Below are 5848 nucleotides of genomic sequence, written 5' to 3' on the forward strand. Positions count from 1 at the left end.
CCGCAGGAACAGTCCAGAATTAGATGACTACCGCGGGAGGAGGAGGATGTGATGAGAGTGGAGGAAACGCCACTGTAGGGTGATTACTGCGGAAGGAGGGTACCGCGAAAGCACAGGAAAGCCTAAAAGGGGAGTGGTTGTGGTGGAAACCGGAATTAAGGTACCGAAACCTGCAAGGTGTTTACCACGGGAACCACTCGGAGTGTAGTTACCTTGGAAGGAAGAGGGTATGGCAAGGGCATAGAAAATTCTAAAATTGGGGTGGTTACGGCGGAATTAAGGTATCGGATCCTGCAGGCAGTGGTATCGCGAGAGCGTAAGGCGCAAGCGGTGTGTTTGCCACGGAAACCGCTCAGAGGCTAGTTACCCTGGACGGTGGAGGGTATGGCGAGAACATATACTCCGTTTCATACATCATGTGCAACGCGGTGAAGGCTACGGAAGTAGTCCGCAGAAAAAAATAAAGAGAGGTGTATCCCTCCGCGCTGTTTTGTGGCCGTGCGGTCTAACGCGTTGCTCCATCTTCCTCCCTCCCCGTTACGGCGAGGTTTAGGTGTCCACCGAGATATGACAGATACATTTCCTTTCCTCAAAAACCAATTTACCGACGAGCAAGGCGTATTTGTCCGCGTTTCAGATTGGTCCAAATTGTCGTCACGCCGCTCAGCTGGACGCCATTTTCTCAAAAGTAAAAGGGAGGCGGGCAGAAAGAGTAAACACGGCGGCCAGCGGGGACAGCGAAAACGTGAAATGGAAAAAGACGACACACGCAAAATACAAAATCACAGATCTCGACCGATTCGCTCGCAATATCATCGTTTTTTGTCACGCTGATGACAAATGTATTACCCACGAAGCCTGTCCGCAATGCATTTGTTATTTTTCGCTCACCACAAGCAACGCACTATTTTCTGTCACGGATGCAGGCTGCGCAAAAAAGAGCGCTAGCTTTGACAGCGTTGCACCTGATGTATGAAACGGAGTATAGGAAAACCTAAAAGTGGGGTGGCTACGGTGGAAGGCGGAATTAAGGTACCGAAGCCTTCAAGGAGTGTTTACCACCGGAACCACTCGGAGCGTAGTTACCTTGGAAGGAGGAGGGTATGGCAAGAGCATAGCAAAGCCTAAGTGGGGGTGGCTACGGTGGAAGGCGGAATTAAGGTACCGAAGCCTGCAAGGAGTGTTTATCACCGCAACCACTAGGAGCATAGTTACCTTGGTAGGAAGAGGGTATGGCAAGAGCATAGGAAAGCCTAAGTGGGGTGGCTACGGTGGAATTAAGGTACCGAAGCCCACAAGGAGTCTTTACCACCGGAACCACTCGGAGTGTAGTTACCTTGGAAGGAGGAGGGTATGGCACGAGCATAGAAAAGCCTAAGTGGGGGTGGCTACGGTGGAAGGCGGAATTAAGGTACCGAAGCCTGCAAGGAGTGTTTATCACCGCAACCACTAGGAGCATAGTTACCTTGGTAGGAAGAGGGTATGGCAAGAGCATAGGAAAGCCTAAAAGTGGGGTGGCTACGGTGGAAGGCGGAATTAAGGTACCGAAGCCTGCAAGGAATGTTTACCATGGGAAACACTCAGAGTGCAGTTACCTTGGAAGGAAGAGGGTATGGCAAGGGCATAGAAAAGCTTAAAATTGAGATGGTTATGGTGGAATTAAGGTATCGGAGCCTGCAACCAGTGTGTTTGCCATGGGAACCACTCGGAGCGTAGTTACCTTGGAAGGAAGAGGTTATGGCAAGAGCATAGAAAAGCCTAAAATTGGGGTGGTTACGGTGGAAGGCGGAAGTAAGGTATCACAAGAGCAGAAGGCACAAGCCGTGTGGTTGCCACAGGAACCACTCAGAGGGTAGTTACCCTGGAATGATTGAACAATGATTGAACAAGCAGCTATAAACGAAGGTTTTGCACGCCTCGTGTACACAATGGTGATGCAATTTGGGTTTTGATGTTGAAACCTAAACATGAGAAGAAATTCATGAATTATTTACCTGGCGCGGACAAATTCCCCCAGTAATTTACCCCTACAAAGAAAATCAGCCAAAATTAGTGAGTGCACTCCCTCAATGCCACAACCATCCATATCACAAAAGCAGAACAAAGACAGTAAGCACTAACACTAAACAACTGCATTTGTGCAGCCTGCCAAACATATAACAGAGAGGTTGTGTACTTTATTGTGAGCCACTTGTGTGCGACAGTGCATGCAAGCAGAGTCACAATACCAGATGTGGTCACAGGCAGGAGTGGTACTGTTCAGGAAGCAAGTAACAATAAAACGGCATATCACAGCATCTTACAACAAGACTTCCACTTGAACGGCTACCACCTTTTCTTGCCGCTACCCTTCTTCTTGACACTGCCCTCTGGGACAGGAGGCGAGATCTGCGTGTAGTACCCTTGCAGAGCTGTGGCCAGCTGAGCCAGCACATTATAGTATGCTTCCTCTTGATCACGTGGCGGTGCTTTATCCTTGGTGCTTGTACCAGCATCACGGCTGCTCACCCCACTGGCAGATGCACTGGTGGTGCTGCAAGCATGCTTGGGAGCCGTAGTCTGCGATGGGGCTCCTTTTGTCTGGGACTTACCAGTAGCAGCAACATGTCCAGAATGATAAGCATGGTTTGTCACAGGGCCTTGTGGAGTGCTTGCCCACTCAGCTGATGTGGATCGCTGCTTGGTAGTCATGCAGTGCACATAACCGCTTGTAGCGAACAGTGTGCCTTTTTGCAAAGGTGATGCACCACCGGTCTTGTCCAGCAGGACTGATGTCTTCCCTTGAGTGATGATGGCCGCCTTGGCACGCCGTGTCACACGGGGCAGGCTGCCACACGGTGAACGCGCCAGCACATTTGGTAACTCTGCTTGCGATGCCACGGCAAGCTGTGAGGCAATCTGCACCTCTTCTGGATGCAAAGTGCATTTATTCAAGAGCAATTGGGCTTGCTCCGCAGAGCGGCGTTTTTTTTTGGCGCGGCGAGACTCCAAGTCGCCGCAGGCCTCGCGCACTGCGGAGCGTGCCTTACGGCGGGAGGCCACTTTCCCCGTTGCCAGTGCCGCCTCCACTCGACGTTCCTGCTTCCAGATCCGGCAGCGGTAGTCGGTCATAGCGTGCGGGCCGTTGCAGTTACCGCACTTGGCGGCCAACTCGCACGGGCCCTGCGAGTGTCCTCCGCTCTGGCCGCAGCGCATGCAACGCGCCGGATGCTGGCATGACGCTGCGGCGTGGTTGAAGCGTCCGCAGTTGCGGCACTGGAGCGGCCGCGGCCGGTTGGGGTGCACGACCAGGAATCGCCACAAGTCCCCCACGTACCGCGGGGGCTCCGTCGCCTCGAAGCGCAGCAGCACGCTGCGGCCGTTGCGCGACTGGCGAACGCTGGCCAGGGGCACCTCACACATGACAGCCTCTTCATCATAGACACACGTTTCGCCCCGGGAGCCGGTGTAGATGACGCCGGAGCTGGTACCCGGTCGAGCGGCGAACTCACGACCTACGACGCGGAGGCCGCTCACGTTGTCCACCGCCAGCAGCGCCTCGACTGAGGAGCGTTCCACGACATCGACGGCGACTACGTTGCGCTGGTAGTTGACACGCACCGCCGCGACCCCGCGTACCTCCTCTTTCAGGGCTTCCACGATGTCCCGGCGAGGAAGGAGCCGGAATGAAGCCGTGCGGTCGGCCGGCCGGTACAGGACAGTGCCGGCGATGCTTACGGGGCTCGTCGCCGCTTGTTTTCGACTTCTGCGCGCGAGGTGGTCGCGGCGAATGGCTTCCCGCTTCTCTACGGCGCGCTGTCGGGCGGCGGAGCGATCGCTGTCCGCCACATGGTTCTGAGGACTAGCGTCGCTGGACGCCTGTTGCACAGCGTTGACAGAAGTCGGCCGCCCACCCTTGGATGACGACTCCTCGTGCTCAGCACGGCTTTCTACGTTAGCGCGGAACGATGCCCGCTTCTTCTTGCCCGCGGATGCCGCTGCTGGGGAAACAGTGGTCGTCGATTTTCCACAGTCGGGAGCAAGTTGAGGAACTGAACCTTTCCGCTCCGATTCGTTCGCGCCGGACGGCAATGCACCTTCGCTTACCGGTGTCTTGGCAGCAGTAACGGCAGCATGCTTCCCAGCGCCTTGCTGGGCTGGGCTCCGGGGCGATGGTGCACCTTTGCTCTTCGGAGCCTTCGAACCATGGCCCTTGCCGTTCGCGTCTGCCGACAATCGCTGATTCGAGTCGGCGGTCTTGCGACGTTGCTTCCTATTTGCCATAACGAAGACAACCGATCCCAAGATTGTCGGGAACGCAGAGGGCCCGACGAACTTTCCGCTGTTTCCTTGTAGCGCCGAACAAACCAACAAAGGGGCAAACCGCAGCACGACGGCAGTGACGGCTGTCAACTCGGTTAACTCGGTTCTCCCTCCACAACAAACGCAGGGAAGAAAGAACACGCACTGATGGTGATAGTGGTGATAGTGTGACACGGTTGCCGTTGTCAGAAGGGAAGGGGACTTTAGAAAATGGCACCGGCCAAGTCAAGATAGCAAACTCTGCTGAACTGCGCGTGCGCGCCCAAAGAGGAGATGGAAAGCATGGAGGAAAAAAAAAAAATCTGTGGAAAGGAGAACCATGTGGAAAGGAGAACGAGTGTTTTTGGACGGAAAAGTTTTTCGGGAAAGTTTTTCGGTTTTCTGTTTTTTTGACAAATAACTCTCAAACCCAAACGACGTATGACGAGCACGCTGAAGCTGCTGGAGCCTGGCGCGCTATTCAGAAGACGTGTGTACACTCGCCGTCAAAAGTAAATGGAAGGCGACTTTGTCAAAAAAATGGAATTTCTTTAAATCGGTCCATGCTTGTTGGTGCACAGTGCAAATCGCAAAATCACAATTAGGCTGCACATATGTATTCAAGGATGCATGAATTGGGGGGGGGGGGGGGGGGGGGGCAATGATAAAATTTTTTCGTGAATATTGCCTTCCATTTACTTTTGACGGCGCTTGTACATAGAGGACATGGAGGAAGGAAATGTGTATGCGCTGTCTGCCCTTTCGGTTCTCCCTCGTGCATCGGCCCGCTGCTGTTTGACCTGGCTCTCCTGGTAGATGCGAGCTCGGTGAATTTTGCCCTCACTTCATAGTTTAGGCAGTCCTACGTTTAGCCTTTTCCATACTGGGGCAAATGCTGTCAAAATAATTTGTTCTGCACTTCGTATTTGCCCGCCAGCTAAAGAAAATGTTCGTCGTCGCTCTGTCATCGCCTTGCACCTTGTTGAAAGAGCTGCTGCACGACAGCGCAGGTCTGGGACGGTCTCGATTATTAATGCGGCGTCTTCTGATATAAATTTCGCGACAGCCTGCTTGTGAAGGCGCGCGAGGAGACCGCGGAGTGGCGTCGATGAGGTCGTTTATTCGCGCTTGAAAGGGCTGTTGCATATTTGCTACTGTGCACCCATCGATAGCCGGTTGGCTATAACGAAGGGTTGTCTTTTTCAAGATTCATCTCCTTCGCTCATGGCCTCAATACAATTTGGCCGCAGCTGTGATTTCTGTGTGTTGCGCTGGACTGGGATTTTATTGCCTTCCTCGCAGCTTGCGTTGTTGTTGTTGTTAGCCTTTGAAAAGATGGCACATACCCACACTGGGGGATCGGCCAAGAATCGGGAGGTAAAGGTTGCTATTCACCTGTACATACTAGTGCACTGCACGGGCTCGGGCCGGGCAGGACATGATCTGTATTGCCGGGCCTGGGCCGGGCCTGAAGTTGCGGGCCCGGGCCGGGCTCGGGCTTAAAGCTGCGGACCCGAGTCGGCCTTGGGTCCGTACAGAAACGGCTGGTGTCTGACTATTCATTCAC

The sequence above is a fragment of the Amblyomma mixtum genome, chromosome 1 (genome assembly GCF_055824585.1).
Source record: "Amblyomma mixtum isolate Tamu chromosome 1, ASM5582458v1, whole genome shotgun sequence".
In the NCBI taxonomy this organism is placed as follows: Eukaryota; Metazoa; Arthropoda; class Arachnida; order Ixodida; family Ixodidae; genus Amblyomma; species Amblyomma mixtum.